Raw genomic sequence first — 24,246 nt, forward strand, 5'->3', positions numbered from 1 at the left:
CAAGTTTATAAGTTCACATAAATCTCTGACTCTGCAGTTTAGAGCAGGTGTGCTTAGCTTTAATTAATGCTTTAGCATTCTGGTTCAAATAAAATGTTATCATAGGTTCTTTTTACCCCATGTACATACACTACCAGGTTTACAGATGGTTTGGGCAGATCAAGAGAAAGGCAGCCACATGCTTAGTCTCTTTTAAGCATGTTTTAACTTTCAGTTTGAAAATTTTATATATAGGAGGAAAGGCAGAAATTAAGGAGAACGCAAAGTTTCAGACAGAATCCTTCTTTTTAGCTGTCCTGTGTAAGTATACATTAATTAGCCCTTAGTAAGCAATGGCTGGTTGGGAGGGAAAGGGGGCTTACATATTATTATTATTTTTTGAGAAGAGAAGAAGCAAGGGACAGGAAGTCCATATGTAAAATGTGTTTCCCCTGGTACAACTTTTAATCTGATTTATTTACTCATTTGTTTGTTCATCATTCAACCATTATTTATTTAGTGGCTATTTTGTGCCAGATAATGTTCAAGCCATTGGAGATATAATAGGTATAGTCTCAACTTTCATTGTGCTTATAATCTAAAAGGGAAAAGAGACAAGTAAATAGGCAACTGCAATAGAATATAGTAAGTGGATAAGTAGTTTTCTATGGGAGCAGATATAACCCAGATTTAGAGAGCATAGGACATCTAAATGGAGCCACCAACGATTCAATGAATTGTGGATATTGATGGCATTACACTGATGACATCAGATAGGCATGTATTGGGTGGAGAGAACATCATGTGGAAATGTCCAGAGTAAAAGCAATCATGGCTTTTTGGAGTAACTAAAAAATGTCTCAGTATGGCTGAAGCATACAGCAATTTGGATAACAGAGCAGGAGATCAGATGCTGGGCCTTGTAAACTTTGTTAAGGAGTTTCGGCATCATCTTCATAGCAGTGGGAAACCATTGCAGGATTTTAGGAAGAGGGTAAGGTGTTCATATCTGTATTTTAGAAAGATCTCCCTGGCTATATTACAAAGTCTGCATTTCAGGGTTTTAGCAGTAGGGAGATGATTTGGTCTAGAGAAGTAGCAATGAGAATGGTTAGAATTAGATGGATTCAAGATCTCAGAATCAGTAGGACTTGATCATTGATTGGGCATGGGAATGGGGAACAGCAAAGACTCAAAGATTATATTGGTGTCTGGCTTGGTATGATTCATTGGCATAAGAGATATGGGGGAAAAATAGGTTTGAGCGGAAGCTGAAATGTTGAGTGTGAGGAATCATTGGGCATACTGATGGAGTTATTTAGTATTTAGTTATGAAAAAAATATGAAGGTCAGGAGGAGATCTGGACTTGAGATGGTGCATTTGAGAATCATTAGTTTATCATCGTTTTTGAAGCCATAGGAGTAGATCAAGATACCTGGTGGTGGAATATAGGCGGAAAGATGAGGAAAACTAGAACAGACTCCCAAGAAACATGAACATTTGAGGAATGGGCAGAGTAAGAGATGTCCACTGAAGGGATTGAGGAGTAGTCCAGTAAGTATGAGAGAAACCAGAAAGGTGAGGCAACAGCAAAGACAAAGAAGATAATGTTTCATGAAAGGAGTGGTAGTGTTGTCATATGCTTCTGAGAGGTTACCACAAGTTCTGAGAAGTATCCGTTGACTATCACAACAAAGAAGTTGTACAAAACTTTGGCAAGAGCAGTTTTAGATGGAAATGAGTTGAAGGGTCTATAAGGGGTAAGAAAGTGGTAAAGCTCAGTGGATACAAAAAGTCTGGCGATGCATGGAAAAAGATAATTTGGTATTTGGAGGAGGGTGTGAAGTCAAGGAATTCATTTCACTTTTAATGGGAGGATTGGTGAAACTTAGTTTTTCTATTTTTCTGGTGTTTTGATAATATACATATCTAAGAAACAGGAAGGAAAGAAGATAAAGAGAAACACTTGAACCTTTGGAATTAATTCTGATTGTCTGTTTTCAAAGTCAGAAATAGCAAATACATTTTTTATCAGAGCTATCTTACTGCAGTGCCTAAGCAAAAAGGGAACAATATGTATATTCTGGCTTTCTCAGCTAGTCTAAGTTGTACTAACATTATTTATATTTTCTAAGGATTGAGCATAATTATTTGGAGAATTATTTTTTTCTGGAGTGAGACAGAATCTTGAATGAAAGGAAGTCTGTAATTTGTTCAGAGTCTTTAATTTAAATGCCATGTGATTTTACTCTTGTAAAAATCATAGAATCTAAGAACTCAAGGGACTTTAGAGATGAGCTAGTTCAAAATGCTCCTTTTACTGATGTATTAGTGTTACCATAGGAAACAAATGACATGTTAGGTATAACGGAAGAGAGTTTAATAAAGAGACTTTTACAGAGGTGTGGGTAAGGTCAAGAGAACTAACTAGGAAGGGTTCTCTTGTGAAGCTGGAAGCCATTATACTTTAGGAGCTGCGGATATAGAGTAATGTTGCCAGAAATGCAGCAAGGAGAGAAAGAATGACACAGGTGAAAATGGCAATGAGTGGGAATAGTTGAGGGGAATTCTCTATAGAGGTCAGCCTCTTGGGGTAGGGGAAGTGTGAGAATAGAGGGACAGAGGGACAACCGAAAATAACCAGCCTATTTGATAAGGACACTAAGTCCCACAACAGATTGGTGACTAAAGCCTTTCCTATTATTTTATACTCAGTAAACCCCATTCAGTTGCAGACAATAATTACTGCAGATGGGATATGATAAGTAGATGTAGAACTTGTTAATTCATTAATACACTAAATGTTGCATATCTGAAACCAGAGAACAGTATGACTAATCACCCAGAGAATCTGGAAGCCAGAAATTATGAATCAGAATGTTGCTGGTACAAGAGAGTATGATGTGGTAAAAGATCTATGAAAAAGGAAAATCTAGAGACTTCTGATTTCAAGATGTCAGGATAAGACTTATCTAGTCTTTTTCTGTGTCCCTAAATTAATCTTATTAATCTTCTTTTCTCAAAAATAATTTCCAAACAACAGGGAAAATAAGAAAAGGAAACACAAGCTTTATCTTCGGTAAACCAAGGAGACATAAATAACCATAAACCACAAAATACAGAGATGGAAAGTGGATAGAGGAATGGTACATGACTTAGCAGAATGGAGAAAGGTCAGAGCCAAGTGCCTGTGGAGGGAGTTGTAGATGGAAAGGCAGCTGACTCATCCCACAGCTCTCTGGCAAGCCTTAGGAAGAAAGCAGGGTAATATGATGGGTGAGGATTTATCTGAAAGCCTTTATGAGGACTATTTAGATCCTAAAAGGCCTCTCTTCACTTGGGACCATTTCCCCCTACTGTTGCAGGAGTCTCTAGAGAAACCACCAGAGATCATTTGTACTTGGGGGCACTGAGCACTGAGAAAGGCAGGACGAGAAAGACTTGAAAACCGGGAGATTAGAGGACTTCTGCATCTGAACAGTGAAATCCTTAGCTTCATTCTTCTAGTCATTACTGGCACACTGGCAACCTCACCACCCTACACTCCAGCAGGAATGTTGGAGGATCCTTCTCAAAGGAAACTGAACCATCCCAGAGATGGTTCATACAGATACGGACATTTGGTGACCCCCTTCTCCAGCTCCTCTATGACCCTGTTAGAAGCCCATTTATAAAGCTTCTAATAAGCTTTTTAGTGACTCACTCTTAAATATGATAGGGCATCAACGGATAGTAAGATTTTGGAAGAAAACCTCCAAAATGAACCAACCAAACAAAAAAACAGAAAACAGGAACCTAGAGGAAACAGAGACAATGCTGAGAGCAGAAGAATGCTTCAAAGACATGATGTCCTCAGAGAGATAAAAGAAAATGTTAAGTCCTTAAAAAGTAAGAGTGTTACTTTTTTAAAAAAGGAGCAAACAATAAGATAGAGTTTTTGCATATTAAAAATGTGATAGCAAGACAAAATTTAGCAAAAAGATTGCAATTGCTGGGCATGGTGGCTCGTGCCTGCAATCTTAACACTTTGGGAGGCTGAAGCAGGAGGATTACTTGAGCCCAGGAGTTCAAGACCAGCCTGGGCAACACAGTGAGACCTTTTCTCAAAAAAAGAGAACAGACTGGAAGAACTCTCTGATATAGTAGGGAATAAAAGAGCTGGACAATAAGAGAGAAAAGCAGGAAAATTTATGGATCAATTCCAGAAATCCATATCCAACTAGCAAGGAAAAACAGAAAAAGCAGTTATTAGAAAATTATTATTATTATAAAAAATAGATATGGGGCCTGTGTTGCCCAAGCTGGTCTCAAACTCCTGACCTCCAGTGATCCTCCCTCATTGGCCTCTCAAAGCTCTGCGATTATAGATGAGAGCCACTGTGTCTGTCCAGATTATTTTTTCCAAAGTGAAAATGTGAATTCTGATTGGAAGGGCTCACTGGGTGTTTGGTGTAATAAATGTAAAAGGCCAAACCAAAGAATATCATCTGGAAATTCTGAAACTTGAGTGTTTATAGAAAAGACACTAAAAGCTAGTTGACAGAGCAAGAGAAAAGAAGGGAAAGAGATCATAATCAAAGGATCAAAAATGTAAACGAATTTCTCAAAAACAGTATTGGAAGATAAAGGCAGTTGATAAGTGTCTCTAAAATATTAATACATTTTAGTCTAGGATATCTGTTTAAATGAATTAATCAAATGTGAGGATATAGTAAAACATTTTCAACATGTAAAGTGTAAAAGTCTAGAGGATGTAATCCACTAAAACTAGGGAGTAAACCAAGAAAGAAGATCGCGTGGGAACTAGGAAATGAGAAATCCAATACAGGAGAGAGGAGTTGGGTATTTATAGAACATAAGGGAAATTCCAACATAACACCCATAATATCCGGCAGCTTAGAAAGCAGTGCAGATTAAAATGAGGAGAGAGAAAAATGGAACTTATAAATCTTATCAGTAAAAAAAAAAAAGCCAAAAAAGCTGATAAATCTGATATGTTCAATCATGTGGAAAACAGATTCAGAGTAATTTCACAGAGCTGTTGTAGGATACGACAAAGCTCAGCTAGATAAACAAATCTAAGCAAATGAGGAAATGGGGCAATTATTAAATATAGGAAAAACAAAAAAAGTTTGTAACAGAAATGAAATCAATCATTTTTCAGTATTTGGCTCATAAGTGAACAATAATCTCAGTAATTAACCCACCGAATATGAATTTAAACAAAATTTTTGGCATAACTTTATTGAGAAAAGTGGAGGAGGGTAAAGGAAAGGTGGACATAAGAGAGCTAAAATCCTCACTTACCATAATAGGAAAGCAATAAATAATGTTTAAAATGAAACAACAGGCAATAACATTTACCATTGTTATTTGGAATTGGAAGCAAGAGCAAAGAATCAAAAGTATTTGCCGCTGTACACATTGCATTGGGGATAGGGATGACGGAGTGTGCTAGGGCTGCTTTTGTTGTTGTTAAGCCTTTTACCTCTATTTAATCTTTTAGAAAGTAAAATAAAGGATAGAGAGAAGAAGTGAATAGAATGAAAAATAATAATGCAAATAGGATGAAAAGTTAGATGACCTGTATGAGCACACCTGGGGGAACCTGGAAGATGAAGAGATGAGAAGGGATTCAATGAGTCAAGGCTAGAGATTGAGAACAGATGACCTGTTGGAATGTGACCAAATCAACGGTTTAGGGTGAGGCCTGTTGATGGGTTTTGGGTGGAAGAATCCAAGAAAATACAGGCATCTTCCATTTAGTGGCTGTAGTCCATTCCAACAAATCAGATGTTGTGCACAAAATTATTAAGCAGGGGCCTATTTTTTTTTTTAAATAGGAAAAAGTATAATGCATTATTCCTCAACTCAAAACCTCTAATTTCCTACAATGTTACAAAAATACAGTAAAACTTTCTTTATATAAGTCACACAGAAGTAGCATGAAAAATGCTTAAACCAATTTTCTTGAATGTTAAACAATTAATATGGTTGTTAACAAGCAGTTACTTTATATAGTAATACCTGTATGTCTTCTGTAGTGACACCTGGTATTTCAGTACTCTGCATACTATTTTGTTAACGATATTGTGTTTAGGTTTTAGGGTGTAAATATGTATTTTTTCCTACATCAACACCTTTCGGAAAGTGTTGTTTTGAGAGATACGAACATTCTATGAAGTTTGGGTATCAAAAATCAAGAAGTCTTTCACCAAGAAAACATTAGTTGCTGAGGTGTTCTACAAGGTATGCCTGTATTTTGTAAGAATGGGATTTGGGTTGCTCTACTGTCCAGTTTCTGTCTGTTCTTGGAGTTGTCCTTGGAGGCCAAGAAGAAAGGACCAAGTACCTCTTAGGAATGTTAGAACAGAAATAGCTGGCCTACTTGGGAAACAGGTTGCAACTCTAAAAGCTAGTCTTGGGTAGTAAGGTATGTTAGACTAGCATCTATCCACAAATTGCTCCTTCTGGTGTGGGGTTGGGAGTAGATTTTGAATTCATGAGGTTGTAATATTCAAGTGATATTCAGAAGATCCACTTTGGAGAATCTGGGAGGTACAGTAGAGAAATATAGGGTTGAGCTGCATGCCCCATACTGAAGTCTAAGGAAGGAAAAGAAAACCCATATTGTCTTGGTTGATGAAGACTGAAATGTCCAGCTGGGAATAGTGGGGTAAGGGAGAATTCTTGTACGTGGGTATCTCTGGCATTTTGTCAAAAACACAATTTACATGATTCTGAGTTACCCAGAATACGAGTTGGACATAAAACCTTCCTTTGAGTTATAGTTCACTGAGGAAGCTGGGGAATCTCTCGGATGGCATCAAGAATCATGTATTGGGAAGCCCAGAATAACATGTATAATACTGGATTTGTGAGAAGTGCTTTCAAGAGAAGACAGTATAAACTTCCTATTATACCACTTGAAAGCAGTGGATTCAGTGGTGTTTGTTGAATACCTACTATATGCCATGCATTGTTCTAGGCACTGGAAATACAGCTGTGAATAAAACCAGTGAAGTGCCCCTGCTTTCATGGAGTTTCCATACTGGTGGTGGGAGTGATGGTATGAGATAGATCATGAAGAGCTATACAAATAAATATATAATATCAGCTAGGCCATAGTTAAGGGAAATCTTACATTGTATCTAGGGAGTTAGGAGAAGTTCTCTCCAAGGAGAGGACATTTGAACAGAGACCTTAGGGAGTGAGCAGCTGAGAAAGAGTGTCAGAGGGAACAGCAAGTGCAAAAGCCCTAAGGTGAAAGTGAGTTTGTCGTGTCTCAGGAATAAGAGGTCCCTGTGGTTGGGGTGTGGTGAGAGAGAAGCGGGAAGAGGTGGAAGGTGAGTTGAGAGAGTTGGTCAAGGGTGTGTAGTGTCTTCTTTGGCTTTCATTCTAAGTGTAATGGAAAACCTTTGGAGGGCTGTGAGCTGGGGATGGCAAGATGTGATTTACAAGGATTAAGTTCTTTTACCTGGGATTACTATACCATACCCCTGACAGTGGCAAGAGGGGAAACAATAAGGAAGAAAAGAGAAGAGAAGAGAAAAAAGAAAAGAAGGAAGGAAGACAAATGGTCAATGCCCTTATGGAACTTAAATGCATATAGTGGAATAGTAACAGAAGATTTATTAACTGACTATCTATCTCATACAAAGTGTAAGGTATTTTATATGTAAATGAATAAAGAGGTTGAAATAATGGCTCCTTGGGGAAGTTAAACAGGGACAATTTCAAGTAATTGGTGAGTTCTAAGAAAATGTTAAAGGAAGGAAAGGCTGGGAAAGAAAGCACTGGGAGGGGCCCAAGGGCATTTCAGGCAGAGTGAACCCATAAGTGTATTTTAACAGTTCTCTGAGCCAGACTTATAAATATGTGTCAGCCAAGGCCTAAAAATTCTTATGCAGCCTCATGAAATTCAGTTTAAAAACTTTTTGACTACAGGGTTGCTTTCTCGTTGCTTAAGTCCCTGAACAGATTTACTTAATTTCATTTCAGGGGCAAATTAGTTATATAGACATGGGTTGATACTCTTTTCAGGGGAGTGTTTTTCAAGTTTGAAATCCATACTGTACTGGAGCCCTCTAAGGTTCATAAACAGAGTAAGTGGAATGTTCAAAGTTCTGTGCCAAATATGTCCACATTTTCCCTTTTCTGAGTTTATAAGTGCTGTTTCCTTGAGAAAGTACAAGACTATATTTTTCTTCACATATAGCTGCATTTCAGTGAAACATTTCTTGGCCTTCAGAATAAGACCTTGTGCCTGAAAAATAAAGACATGTCTATGTTATAAAATGAAAAGGATCTCACAATTATATAAACCATGATTTGAATGTTTTAATAGTTTGCTACATGGTATAAGAAAAATCAGAAACCAATTTGCACTGTCACTAATTATTATGCTTAGAAGTCCACACAAGGACATTGTTTCAGTTTGCTTAGAATAATGAAACCTCATCCATATAATGGTTAAGGAAAATAGTAGTTTAAAACATTCCAGCCAGATGTTGAGTGCTAATGAACTGCAGCAGTATGGCCTCTGAAAAGATGGTAAATCCAGAATACAATCTTTGAAAAGAATCTCTTAATTAAGTGTTGAACATGGACTGAAGCCATGTGCTCACTGGTACAAAAACCAGGAAGCTATAGTGTTAACTCTGGGTGGCCTGTGTTTAAATGTGTTTTAAGTTTTTAGTTAATAATGTCAATACAAAACCATTCACGTAGTTTTGTCAATTAAAGGAGATCCTCTGGTTGTATTCTTTTTTAGGAGTAGGATTGGAGACTGAATCATTTATTTAATGATTTTGAGTAGTTTGGATTCACTTGGGTGATGTGACTAAGCTATTTGATTGCAGATTACAACCCCTGCTTTGCAGACATTGTTTGGGTCACTTCTGGTTTTTTTCCGTTTCCTTTTCTGGGCTAAATACATGTTTACCTTTAGCATAAACGAAGGCAAACAAGAATAATTAGGGAACAGCAGATTTGAGGAGTATGGGTCACTGTTTGCAAGTGGTTTCAAGTGAAACCACTGTTGCTACAAACTGATATGTATGCCTGGCTGTGTTTTGAACTTTTGTTGTGATCCTTAAATCATTATTATTCAGTGACTGTGTTTCAAGGCCTCCAGATTTTGACTTGCACCCCACAGTAAGTTAAGTATGATACAGTATTTAAAGAATTAACTGGAACAATGCAAGTGATGTTAAGTACTACACATATGTGCATAGCCTTTACCTACTACATCAGTTGTATGCATTGAAAATAACTTAAAGGTGAAAATACAAGGATAGATAACCCCCCTACCAAATTCAGAAATGTTTCTCAATATATGGTCATACTATAGTGCCCAGTTATAGATTTTGGTGTGATGGCAATGTTCTAAAATTGTCCTGATTACTGGATATTTCAGTTATTTCCAGGGTTTTGTATAACATCAGTTTTAATACTTAATAATATTTCTTTATAAGGATATGCTATAATTTATTTAACTAGACCTGTATAATGGAAACGTAGGTGTTTTTCAAGTTTCCACTATTATAAAGAAGGCTCTGATGAAATTCTTGTGGGCAATGATTTGCATACTTGTTCACTTTTTTTTCTTAGCATAAATCCCAGAACATAAAGTTATTGGGTTAAAAGATGATAATTTTAACTTTTGAAATACACTGCCCAATCTAGAAAGATTTTACCAGCAATGCAACAACATTGCATGAGAGGATCTATTTCCCCACTACTAAAGTTCTATCAATCTTTCTAATCTTTCCTGATCTGAAAGATGTTGTTGTGGCCATTTCTTTAATTATTAGATAGTTTAATTAGATAGTTTAGATGTTTAATCTTTTCCATGTCTTTTATTGATCACTTGCTTTTTTTGATTTGGCTGTATATCAACTCAACTCATTTTCTCCTGGAGTATTTATCAATCATCTTACTACTTTATAAGAACTCTTTATATGCTAACCATTCATCTATTATATGCTGCAGGTATTTATCCCTACTCAAACTAATTTTCTGTTTGACTTCTTTTAAACTAACAATTGTGAAGCAAAAGTCGCTTTAGTCATATTTAATCACATATAGCATAGGATCATTGTATGTGCATTCAATTTTATCTTCCTTGAGTTGAAAATACACCACAATCTCTCATTTCATTTTGAAGTACTTGGACACAGGGAGCCTTATAGACTCAGGGATTTTATTTAGGATCTCTCAGGAGTAAGCCACCTTCTCCACTAAATGTGTGACCTTTTATCTTTAGAAGCTTACTCAGAGGAACCAAAACTATGACTGATTTGTATTGTAAGCAGGAATATTTTTTCTTTTCTTTTCTTTTTTTTTTTTTAATAGTGAAAGCAAGTTTATTAAGAAAGTAAAGGAATGAAAGAATCACTACTCCACAGACAGAACAGCCAGCAGGAATATGTTTTCCAATAGCATTTGTGCAGTAAGAGATACACTTTTGAATCATGAATAATGTAAATTAGCATCTGTTTAGCACTTGGAAAGTTTCAAAGAACTGTACCATCATCCATATGGTAGGCCATTTAACTCTGTTAAGTGAGGTATGACTGCCAACTTCTTAAACCAGAGCCCTGCCTCTCAGAGACTCCCTGAAGCCTAGCTATAGGAGTGTTTACTTAGGACTCTAGACTTTATGTTATATCAAAGAGATATGGAAGATTTCACTTTTATAATAATATTGTCCCCATTTCATCTTTGGACCTTAAAACACCAAGCATCATCATCATCATCATCAACAACAACAACATAACAACTATACAGAATTGTTGAGGGGCACAGTCACTGGGTGGATAGGCTTCAGTTCATTCAGCCCTTCTGTATCTTGGGGCAGCCACTGGTATTGACAATAGGGATGAATTTTCAAGCATTGAAGGACATATAAATTCATTAAGGATAAAAGAAGTGCAGTTAGTCTGGCAAATTGTAAATAACCTTAAAACTTTTCTCCCTAAAGAGAGATGATTGTATCACTTTCTTATGAACATCTTTACAATGCCTGACATAAAGGAGGCAAGTAATTGGATTGGATTGAATTAGCGAACTACCTTCATCTGTAAAACAGCCATTTTCCCCTAGTGTTAGTACTATATTTGGATGAATTAAAGAAAATCATAAAATGAATACTTCTCCCCAAAGAAAGCAGTATCTTTTCCTAGTAGGATGCCTTGATTTTTACTATGAAAGGTGGGACTTAAAAACAGATTTGGTTTGAATTCTAGCTTTGTTACTCTCCAGGTTTATAATCGAGGGGAAATCTGTTACTGTTTCTGGGTCTCAGTTTCCTCATTAGTAAGATAAGAAAATTTAGACTACTAAATCTTTGAGGTCCCTTTTAGCATTAAGATTCTGTGCTCTAAGAGATGAAGAAATTCTTAAGACTATAATTTTTTGAAGAGTTGGAAAACAATTAAACTTATGTTTATATCTAAATTTTCTAATGGATTTTTCAAGATTCTTGATCCTAATGACAAGAAAATTGTAATTGGAAACAAAACAAAACAAAACAAAAAAACTGGACAGCTATATCCACATTTTAACAAAACTGGAACACCCTGGATTAGGTACTTGTTATAATGTAATAATGTAACATGACTCTCCTAGTATTGCCCATTAAGAGTTTCATCCCTAGAAAGACACCTGCTGCCTTTCTTTTTATCTTGCTCACATTTATTTTGCTTAATAAACTTAACAATCAGGAATTTATTGGATAAAATAAACCTTATAATCTCAATGCCCACTAGATGGAGATACTGGGGCAAACACTTGACGACATGTATTTTTACTTCTGAGGTATGCTCTTAGTTTTAATGAAAATAAATGAATAAGTAAAAAAAGGTAAAGAAAAAGAACAAAAAAGTGGGGGTGAGGACTGAGAATGAAACCTAGTCTCCAGTGGCTCTAACGAAAGCTGCAAATACTATAAATCATTGTGAAACATTTTGAAGCTGTACTTCATATTTCTTGCAATTATGCTATTAACCTAATTTGCAAATACCCATACTATGAAATGATTGTATTCAATTGATTATCTTTGAAAAATCTAGTAATAACTCATAAGAAAGTATCATTTATCAAATTTGCCTCTTTTTCAAATTCCAGTTTTAGGGTTAGTCTTTATAGATGTAATTTTTATTTTCCCGTTTGAGGACTTTTTCCTATTAAATTTTTAGAAGTTCACTCTCTTAGAAGCACATTGAACAATCTATATGTATTAATACTTTTTCAGGTTGGGAAGCATTTTAGCAAGCATATTGTGACTTTCAATTCCGTCATTCTAAGGCCTTTGATGATTTTGAAAATGAGATTGGGGTTCAAATTCTAGGTTATAATGCTAAGGAGTGAGACTAGGAAAATAATATATTTATGGAAGATTTTAGTGAAGCCAGTGCCTACATTATTTACTACAGTATAGAATAATCTAGGCATATACAAATAATGTAATAATATTTTATCTATATATTCCTCAAATGAATGACCAAGAAAAAGAAATATTTTACAATTTAATTTTTCCTTGGTTAGTAATATATCAAATGCTTTAGAAGTACTATTGGAGATTTAGAATTTAGATGAATGGATATAACTTCTTGATTTTAAAACTAGTAGAATTGGTAAGGGATCAGGAGACAGGAAAGCAACTTGGCCTCATCGTAAAGACTGAAACATGGAATTAAAAGGAGATTATTTTAGTTCAGCAATCCACAGGATGTTATGGTGGGAAAAGAATGGCCTCTGGAGTCAACCAGACCTTAGACTCCTGGCTTAGTTCCTCAAGGGTTGTGTGAACTTGATCACATTTCTTAAGCTCTCTGAAGCTGTTTCTTTGTCGGTAAAATTGGAATAATGTTTACTCAGTAATGTTGCAAGGATTAATGTGCGTAAAGTATAGGGCCTAACTTATAATAAGTTGTAATGATCATTATTATTATCATCACATTATAATAATAATGATGATAATAATAGTATTAACCATTTATAATTCGCATTTTGAATGGCATGAACCTGGGAGGCGGAACTTGCTTTCAATCTCAGCTTTTCAGTGAGCCAAGATTGCGCCACTGCACTCCAGCCTGGGCGACAGAGCGAGACTCCGTCTCAACAACAGCAACAAAAAAACAATTTATAATTCTCATTTCAGCTATTGAAAGGTAGATTTTTCTCTGCAGGTGAGGAATTCTTGGTCACTGAAAATGATTAAACTAGTTTCACCTGATGCTTTTTTGTTTTCCTTCTAACCCTGAAATCCAGGGTACCATGAACTGCAAATTGATTAGCATAGTAAAAATAACTTTACTTTTCATTTCTTTATTAAACAATGTTTATTGGAGCAGGCACTGTTCTAGAATTAAGGTGGAGTGGGAAGGTAGACAAAGAGCTTATGTTTTGAATGGGGGAGACATATATAAGAGAAAAGTAAATAGGCAAGATACTTTCACATAGAGTTAGTTTATGTAAGGAAAATGAAGCCTAGTAATGATGGAATGACTTCAGGAAGGGCTACTTCAAGTTATAAGCACAAAGAAAGTAAGAAAAATTTGGAAGAGAAAATATCACCAATGAAAACAGTAACCAATTATTGGTAAAACTGAGTATTGTGCATCGCTAATAACATGAGAATGTAGGAAATGACATTTAAGTGAATATTAAACATTTAACTATTAGTTATTTTGAAATTTTCTTCACTGATAATGTCCACCTGGCTGGTTTTCAAAGTTTTCCTCCTAAAGGGACTGGTAATACTCCTTGGATGTAGTCTTCTCGATTCTCCTGACCCAGTGCCATCTTGTTGGTACGCAGCCATGGTAAGTGGAGTACTCCAAGGCCCTGGTGGTGGTGGGCTTCTCCCTTCTTTGTGTGGGATATCTGAGGTTAGTGAAAGTAGAGTCAATGGGAATGGCAGCCTCAAGGGCAGCCTTCTTTGGGTAAGGATCTTCTAGTGGATTTCCAAACTTTGCTTTGTCATGTTTCCTTTCCAGTTTTCCTGGGAGTTCCTCTTGGAGCTGAACACTGGGGACAAAAATATCATTTCCCTTAACCAGCCTGGGGAATCAAACATGGTCATTATTAGATTATAGCATTAACATCCAGGGAAAGAAATAAAATTAGAGAGAAGAAATTATGCCTATTGTGTATGCCAATCAAATTATTACTTAGTATTTTAAAGATCTGACTTGCTAGTATAAAATCCTGGATTGTGAAGCTACTTTTCTGGAGCTGGCCTGAGAAAGTTCCGCCTCTTTGACACTTGTTACAGTTAGGCGTGTAAATACTGCCAGTTGCTTTGAGTTACTTTTTATGATCAAATCTTATTCTATAGTCCAGTGTGTAAAATTTATGCTTTTTACCCTTCTCTCAGGACTTCGTCATTTTTCTCTATTGTAATTTCACTGTTATACAGCAAGAGACCCCACTATAAATGACTAAAAAGGGTTAACATAAAAGCCGGAGTTCCTATTGTTTTTCTTGTTAATTTTCTTAAAAATAAATCTTTTAAAGAATAAATCCTTCATAGCAGAAAGGATTTGTTGTCCAGGTGTCCAAATGGTAAAATTGGCATTTGCCAATGTTTCCTTTCACATGTGTAGACTATTCACACAGTCAGATTGGCAATCAGACATGGTAAAATAATTTACCTTGGGAAAGTCTTTATCTGCAATTAAGCTGTTTCCCATGGAACATTATAACTTCTTGGAGCAATAGTGGAAGCAGGAGTAGGATCCCTTTTTGTTTCATTTTGTTATAAAGGACAGGGAAAGTTTATACAATTCATACTTTAGGAACCCAGGTTGTGCTGTTTACACGCAGGTGCCCTGCTTTGTATCAATACCAGTCTGGACTTACTAAGGACAGCATAGGAGATTGGCCTTGTTTGGTATCACTTTGAAATGATAGATTTTTTTTTTGAGACGGAATTTCGCTCTTGTCGCCCAGGCTGGAGTGCAATGGCATAGTCTTGCCTCACTGTAACCTCCACTTTCTGGGTTCAAGCAATTCTCCTGCCTCAGCCACTAGAGTAGCTGGAATTACAGGCATGCACCATGACGCCTGGCTAATTTTTGTAGTTTTAGTGGAGATGGGGTTTCACCATGTTGGTCAGGCTGGTCTCGAAGTTCTCACCTCAGGTGATCCACCCACCTTGGCCTCCCAAAGTGCTGGGATTACAGGTGTGAGCCACCAGGCCTAGCCCTCAAATGATAAATTTTAATGAGTGCCACTCAGATTACTCTTTGACCAATATGCCGATTTAATTATTTTAAGCATGCAAATGAAATACAGTTGTTTCAAAGATCTTGGGTAATATCTCACATAAGAAAACATTCTGGGCTGTTAACCAGTTATTAATTTTGACAGTGTTTATTTAAAGGGAAGCAAGACCCTGTGGAATTTATTTATGACCATCAAAGACCACAAATCTCTTATATTTTAAGTAAGTTACAGGGAAAGTAAAATTGGTGATGTGTCCTATGGTTACAAAGGTATTCAGAGATTATCTGATTATTTCTTCTTCTGATAAAATTGTGTTATTGCTTTGTAAAATATAAGCAAAAATCTAAGCAATCAGGACTCTTTATGCTGTCAAGACCTTTTCATTGTAATGAAAGTGCTCCTTTTTATTTTTATAATTTAATTTGTATTTATGTTTATTTTCATGACAAAATGTTTTAATTCTCATCAGGTTTTATAAATAATTCTTCAAATAATGTCACTGTGGTTTAAATTTGGTGATAAAGGAAGAAATTTATTGGAAAAATTTAAAAGATGTAGATTTTTTTAGGGATAGTTCACAGAAACCTATGTGTTAATGCAGGATGCTTTTATATTTAGAAGTTTTCATTGATTTTCTTCAATTATTTGGGATAATATTGTTACCTATTGACAGCAATGTTACATCTCTCTCACACACATGATTAGATGTATTGTTAATGTACCACTTAAAATTTTTTTTCCAACTTTTAATTATGAGAAAATCTCAAAAGTATAGAAGAGGCAAGAATAGGCAATGAACATGTATGTCTTTAACATAGATCTGTGGAAATATTTTGCCACATTTGCTTTATCTTTCTCTCTACTTTTTTTTCTGAGCCATTTGGGAATTAATTGCAGACATCACCTTGAGTACATCAATATTCATCCCCTCAGAGCAAGGCATTCTTTAACATGCCACACTATCTCATTGGAACACTTAACATTGATATAATATTATTATCTAATATGCAGTTCATATTCAAATTTTCCAATTGTCTCAATAGTAATGTCTTAGAACTTCTTTTTCTTGTTCTTTTTCTTTCTTTTAAATTTTTCAGATTGAGAATTTACTTATTCAAGACAATTGAATACATTCTGGATCAGAAAAATTAAAGAGAAAGGAATTAATTACTACTTACAATAATACTCGGTTTTACCAATAATTGGATTTAATTAATATCATCTTTGCATTTAGTTTTTTTTTTTTTCATTTTTTTAGTTTATTTTAGAACAGGTCCCCAACATTTTTTGTCTTTTATGACACTGATGATTTTGAAGAGTCCAGGCCAAATGTTTTTGTTCACATTTCCTGAATTTGGATTTGTCAGACTGTTGCCTTATTATTAGATTGAGACTAAGGTTTTTTCCCCCGAGAATACTGTATAGGTGATGGATGTCCTTCCTGGTGAATTGCATCACATGGTTTCTGTTTCTCCAATTGTACTTAACATTATTTAATACACAGAGATAGGTAAAGATCTGCTGCCTATCAAAATAATGCCATAGTTTAGGTATGTCATATGAATTTCCTTTTATAAAGGCAGAGTTTTTGTTAATAAAAGTTCTTATAAAAGTGTATTAAAAGTGATGATAGAGACTATAACATAGTCTTCTATTACGTTTTAATAAATATAATAATGCATATTTATCAAATGAGTGAAAAATACCGATGACTTAAAAATCACAAATTCTCAACTTTGTCAACGAATTTCAATTCTTCATTATTGCACTGCTATTTAAGTCTGTTCACGTTCTTCGTTGTTTTGTTTAGGAATAACTTGGAATAAACTAGGAATAACTTGGAATAAACTGTTTGAAATGTCTAACATAAAAATAACCAAAGCAGATGTAATTTTAAACTGCCACTGTGTATATAGGGTTACATTATTTCACTTGCAGTCACTTAGGGTTTGTATATATCACATTTCAGTATAATGACATGGGCAGGCTCCAAAGAAAATACCAGGCAACACGAATTTGGTTTGACTAACAAATATTTACATGTCTTTGTGTCTGTAATTATTGTAATCTTTTAAGGGGTTTATGCTACACAGGCTTAATTCTCTGGAGCTCTGTGTTAGATTAAAAGAGGCTGATCAGTAGTATAGATAACTGTAAAAATGATACTGTAGCCCGTCTAGATAAATTGGTATAAGCCAGAGCTTCTGCAGGGAACAGGTGGACTTAAGAGAGCCCTGACATGGGCAGATAGCTGCCTTTCATGTGCATGCTTTCTTATGTGTTTTAGCCTTTTCTTTCTTTCTGGATGGGTGGTGGTGATGGAACCATCATTTGATTGTTATTTGATTTTTTCAGGTTTCTCTAGTCATGTAGTTAGCACAATAGAAGAAAGAAAAGATAAACAGTGCAGTCCTTTCCTCATCTATAGGAGGCAGACAGGTAGTTGTATTGCTAGTACTGAACCATTCACGTATATTTGCTTACTCAGTACCATCCATGTCAATTTGCAAGCTTTAGCCAGATGTAATTGTTTAAATAGATTATCCCCTGTTGCCCCCTTGATTAAAGCTCCTTGGCCTGTAAGATGTCAATATCCTATTAACTTTTAACTTCACTATAGCACTTCTCACTTTGTATTGCAAAGATGTTTCCCTCTAGACCATCATGGGGTTTTCAAGCATAGAGACTATTTATTTTTTAAATGTTTGGATCACCATAGACTCAAATCACAACTGATTTAGATCAGGCAGTATGGTGCCTAACTGAATTAATTTAAAAAATGTAATCTAATTTGCAACATGATAATTTCCTAGTGATGACATAAATAATTATTTGAGTTTTAACTTGAGATTCTATCAATTTTACAATTTGGTTTAATTCAGAGGATTTATTCATTTATCCACATTTACTGAGGAGTTATTATGCTTCAGGCAGGGTTGATCCACTGGTCTCTCTCCTGCCTCTCTTATGGCTGATGTCTATTCTGATTTGTTGGTGTCTCTACCACACTAGCTGATGACTGTCATTCTTAGTTTTAGGCATTTGTGCTAGGTGCTGGGTTCCGCCTAGTTGCTAATAGGCTTTGTCTGTTACATACAGAAATAAATCCCATAAATTTAAGCATGTGAATTAGTAAAGCTGTCATAGTAACAGTACTAGTCAAGACTGTTCCTCTTGGATGTCACACTTGAACTTGCTGAATTTTTTCACCTGCCTCTTACATTCTCAGGTGAAGGAGTTATCACACAGGGAGGTGGTAAAGGAACAACAGAGGCAAGAAAATGGGATGCACTTCTATAATACATAATTGGCTAGCCAAAATGGAAATGTTTAAGGCACGAATATCTCTTGATGCATGTGGAAAACTCCCTTTTATCCCTAATTGTGTTCGTTAGTGTAAAGAATAGGCATTACATAGCTATTATAACTAGTAAAGTTAGAGTTTTTGTTTATCAGAAATTTAAGATCAATTAAATATTTTCTAATTACAGTGTCATAGTTAAAAATTATAAATATTGACTGAATGCAATGGCAGTGAGAATACAGTTTTCAAGTGTGAATTTTAGCACTGAGGGCTGGTTCATGAGCTGGGTGTTCCCAAAGCCATGGGTAGAAGTGGGAAATACAGCAGAACATCTTAAATGGGTGAAACTATATTTCTTAATAACCCTAGGTTTTTCCTGATCTCATTAGAAATGATTATATGTTCCTTAAAATTTTTTTAGCTGTAAACGCAATATATTCTATTGTATAAGATTAGGGGTTATTTTATTTAATTATAATTATAATTATAATTAATAAAATAAAATTTTATTTAATTAGAAATTAAAGAAAATTATCCATAACCTTATACAACCAAATATTGGACTCACGGTCACCCTAAGTATTTTGAGGAAAATAAAATCTTTGTATCTTCAAATATTACAACTCAAAGAAACTACATTTAGCCCATATGTTGATTCAATTAACAGTTTTTAATAACATATCTATTTTGTGTCAGGCACTATTCTTGGCACTGGGGTGGAGCAATTACTAAAATGCAGTGTCTGCTCTCATGGAGCTTACATTTAAGTGGGGAAAGAAGGGTGATAGAAAATAAATAAGTGAAAAGATAACCTAAAGTGGTAAAAGCCTTGAAGAAAAAGCAGGGTTTGAGATGGAGAGTGGCAGGGGGTATTAGTATATTTTAAGGAAGTGAGGGAAGGTCTGTCTGATGAGGTAACATTTGAGCAGAGATTTTAGGATAAGAGCATTCCAGACTGAAGGAATGGTAGATATAAAGATCCTGAAGTGGTGGGATGTTGATGCACTAACTATATGTGTGCTAGGTTTTTAAAATCCTAACAATGACACAGTGAAGTAGGTAATTATTATAATTTGTATTTTGCAGAGGAGGAAACCTACATGCTTTAACCGCTGTGCTATACACCCACGTGATGTAATAGAGCAGAGAGTTAAAGTATGAAACTCAGATCCCAGGATGCCAGGAAAAGTTCCCCAGAGGAGCTGCTCCTTGAATTTAGTTGTAGTGAAAGAGCAAGTAGAAAATGAGAAGGGTTTAGAATTCCGGTCTGTTTTCTCCTGTCACTATATCCCCAGAAGCACATTTATTTGGAAGCATATATATATATATACTAAAAATTGATAAGCTATAGAGAAGACGATCATAGACCTCAGGGAAGATAAAGTGAGTAGCTCCATTTTTTTTTAACTGAATGGAACAAAGTGTTTTATATTGTTTGAATGTTTGAATATTCTTTGGGCTTCTGTGAAGATAAAATATTCCAAAAGCCCATGTAAGTTTTTAAGATTCTTGCTAGCAAGGAAAAATAGCCCACTCAAGCCAATTTCATTAAAAAAGGAATGTTTGCTTTAAGTATGTGTCCTAAAATGCAAAGGAGGGTATGTCAGTTAGCTTTTGCTGTGTAACAGATTTTTTCAAAATATAGTGGCTTAAGACAACCACCACTTGGACTGGGTTCAGCTTGACAATAATTCTGTCTATTTTGACTGGACTTATTAAGACATCTGATCTCAGCTGCTGGTCAGGTTGACAGTTGTGCTTCTGGATTGGCTGGCTGTCAGCCGACGTGATAGGAGGACTTGGGCCACATGTCTGTCATCCTCCAGGCTAGTCCAGGCTTATCTAAGTGGAGATCTCCAGCTTCCAGGAGCAGGTAGAGGGCAAACTCCAATGTAAAAGTGCTTTTCAGGTTTCTGTTTATATCTCATATGCCTCTATCAAAATTGAGCAAAGCAAGTTTTATCACAGATCTCATGAGTGGAGAAACAGATTTCATCTTTTGATGGGAGGAGCTACAAAGTCACATTGCAAGGGAATGGAAACAGAGAGGGGAAGAATTTGTGGTCATTTTGGTATCTAATATAATGGAGCTAGGTTTCAGGAATGCACAGAAACCAGAAACCTAAGTGTTGTTAAGACTGCCTCTCTCGCTTGTCTTGCTCTCTGTTTTGCTTGTCTGTTTCATTCTTCTTAATCTTTAGACCAGCTTCATCTACTTCTCTGGTCTCCATTTTAGAAAATACGGCTGCTGACAGCTTCTATGATCATATGAGATAGACATAGATCACTTAAAACTGACTCTTTCCCCATTGGGAAGATTTTTCTGAAGAAGGAACTCTAGAAGGGAATCTGGTTAGTGTCTTCAGTCAGGTACCCACTCCTGGATCTATGAACTGTGATAAAGCATTTTGTTGGGTGGATGGGAGATTGGGGGGATTACAGTGTGTGAATCTGGCAATTATGAGTTATATTGTTATAACCTTGTGGCATTAATAGTTGGAGGTAGAGTGCTAAGAAGGAGAAAAAAGAGTTCACTGTCCCCAGAAAAGTGTAGAGATGGGAAGAGGGTGGCTAGACATCTCACATGGGTCCATTACAGTGAGTTTTATAACTATTGTATTAATTTCAGGGGATTGAGAGTAGTGGCTGGGACCTTGGAAGAACAACAGATGATGAACTAAAAACCAGTATGGAAGGGAGGAACTTGAGCAAAGTAAAGGGGTAAAGGGTGTTAAAGAAAAAAATATTTAATGATACTTGTTAAAGCACGGCAAAACAGGCTTTCTTAAGGACTATTGTGATGAGATTTTGCAATGGGAGAGAGAAGTTGGGCTCAACTCTGAATATAGCATGGCCAAGTGGGAAGTTATAGCCAAGGAGCAGGGTGGGAGCCAGTGAATGGGAAATTAAACAGCAGGAGTAATGAGGATTCCAGATAACCTGACCTAAAAGGATTCTTGCTTAATGCAGGCCAAGCTGATCAGTCATTACCTGGGGGATGGTGGAAGATGAGGAACCTGATCAGATACCAAGGGTGATCAGATATTGAGGGTGGGGTGTTCTCACTAACCTGATTTAGCAGGGTGAAAGATAGGACTAGTAGCTGGTTCAGGAGCATGACTAAAGTTTGGTGAAGCAAAGAATCTTTGTCAAGGTCTTCTGTCTCCAGAGTCTCAGTCCAATGGGGAATCCCTTCAATAGTGGCAGTAGTGTTTCTAGTAACAGACTGGGAAACCTGTTTGGGAATGTCTTGGATGGTTTTATCACTTAAACCCTTTTTCTTCTACACATAATGCCATTTCTGTGATAACATGTTATTTCTGTTTTAGTGGAATTTTCTAGTTCTTTATTTCCTCCTTTTCATGTTGGTCATATTATAGATGTTTTGATAGTTATTGGCACATTTTTCTTGAATAAATCAGAAAAATGGAAAGAAGTAAAATTACCTCTTTCATATTGTTATCAAAGAAGGAAGTTGGAAAATATTGACTATAATGAAATTTTCTGGATTTTTTTGTTCTGTATCTCAGCACATAAACATATAAAGAAGAATGAGATAGATTTTTCTATTATAAAACTCTAAATGTAGAGAAGAAAGTGACATTTCACTCTCCAAGATGTGCCAATGTCATGTAATGACTGCATAGTTCCAGGGTTTTAATTTGGTGCATATTCATTTATTAGGGGAAGATTTTTGTCTCTGAATATGGTGGGTTAGCAGGGAAGTGGGGAGTTAACATTGTATATTCATTTGTTCATTCATTCATTCAGTCAGCATTCATTTATCAACAAACAGTTTAGGCATTAGAGATACAAGGTGAACAGAATGCCTCCTCCCCTCATGGAGCTTAGACTAATGGAGGAAGACTAATATTAAACAAACATACACAAATATCTATACACAGATTGTGATAAATGTTATGAAGGAAACAGATTATGAGAAAGAACAGGGAGAACCCAATTTAAATGGGGAAGGGAGGTTTTGGGAAAGGCTTTGTGGTGTCAGTTGAGATGTAGAAGCTGAGTTGCAGGTGCAAGCCAAAAATTACTCATTTTTTAAAGTCACTATGTCATATGTCAGTGTAAAATGCAGAGTGTTCTAGAGTGCTTTGCAGAGCTAAAACTTCAGCTATAGAAATAAGTAATATATCCTCTGAAATGCATGGATAGAAAAAATCATGAAGTGAAGAGAGAAAGTGAGCAGAGCTGCAGTCTGAGGCACAGGTGGTGTAAGGACAGTGGCTGATGTTGCAGGCTGCTGTTTGGTCCAATGGCAATGAGCCCATTATCCACCTGGCAAAGCAGCCAGCCAGGGTTCTATCCTTACTGGTATATCTTGAAATGACAATCTTCTTTTTCTCTCCTTCTTCTACTGTCTCTCTTTAGACAATGTTAGCGTCTTTTGTTCCATGGATTGGCAGTGTATAAAATGGATTTATTTTCTAGCAAATTACCTTACCAATTGGGTACATCTCCTGGTCTAGGTTAGTTTTTGTTCCATTAGAAATTACTTCCCTCTCCTTTGAGCCCTTCTACCAATAGTGTGCTAAACTAAATGACATTTTTATATTTACATCCAAGATAGTGATTATGCAACATCATCTGCAATATTGTTTCTATTTTTAACTAAGTCTTCTGTTAAGCATAGTATTTATAACATTTATAATTTGGGAGAGTATCAGGAGTAACTGTACATAGGTACTCAAGGAATGAAAATCTAGAGAAAGAGATTACAATCATTTACTTTTCAAAGGATAAGTCTTTTAGGTCAGTTTTTTGCCTTATGGATTAGACTGTACTTGGGCTGTGATTTGTAATTAGATTATTCATGAACGTTATTGGTTGTCAGCACTTCTTTTGGTTCTCCCATGGCGTGTAGCTTAGACCTGCAAATATATATTTAAAAAGTGCTATACAAGAGATCCAGTGAATCTGCCCCTGAGGTATTCTTCCATACGGTATATTGTGCAGTGCAAGGTGAGGGTCCTGGTAGATTGCATGGAGGGTGAAGGTGAGCTCTTGTGGTAGCCTCAACTTAGCATAGGCCTCACAAACACCGTTTTGAGTAGAGTTGTGCCCAAGAATCCACATGTTGGAAGACAGGACAAAATGGAAATTCTCTACTGTTTCATGAAGTTTTCCTTTTACTTCCCTCTCCTATTTTGCAAAGAGCAAGGAATTTAACCCTTTTGTTTCAGCATTTCTACATTCATTTTCATCTTTTGTAGAACAGAATATTTATAAATTTTTAAAATTTGGAGGAGGACAAGGAAGTGTAGTTTCCCTAGGAACTGAAGTTGAGAGACTGCTGTCTCTGAACCCCAGAACTCAGGAGCCCTCTCCCTATTTGAATTTTTATTCCAGTCACCTCCCAACTTGAGATATTAATAGGAAATCATTTTCTAGCCTCTGTTACCATAGTGATCTCACTGCTTCACAAATTAGCCCTTCTCATTCTTGGACCACTCTAGTCATTGGAAAGATTTTCCTTCTATTTAATCAAACTCTACCTTTTCTACCTATGTGTCCCCAATTGTCTCCTTTTGATATTAGAATCCTTTGAAGTTTGAAGGAACTGCTTGTGGGTCCTCTTACTCTTTCTGTAAGCCACACATCCAGTGTTGTTTCAACTATTCCTCATGGAATATGGCTACTGGACCTCCTCACCATTCTTACTCCCCCTTCTTAGAGTGTACTCTTGTTTATCATCACTACCTTAACATAACTA

At 36.0% G+C, this 24,246-nt stretch overlaps 1 protein-coding gene across 7 annotated transcripts in view; it reads left to right on the forward strand.

Annotated features, from left to right (window-relative positions):
• GALK2 (galactokinase 2) overlaps positions 1 to 24,246 on the forward strand; it is a 163,130-nt gene that overhangs the window by 82,884 nt on the left and 56,000 nt on the right. The gene's annotated exons all lie outside the window — the stretch shown is intronic.

Source organism: Chlorocebus sabaeus, chromosome 26, assembly GCF_047675955.1.
Source record: "Chlorocebus sabaeus isolate Y175 chromosome 26, mChlSab1.0.hap1, whole genome shotgun sequence".
Classification (NCBI taxonomy): Eukaryota; Metazoa; Chordata; class Mammalia; order Primates; family Cercopithecidae; genus Chlorocebus; species Chlorocebus sabaeus.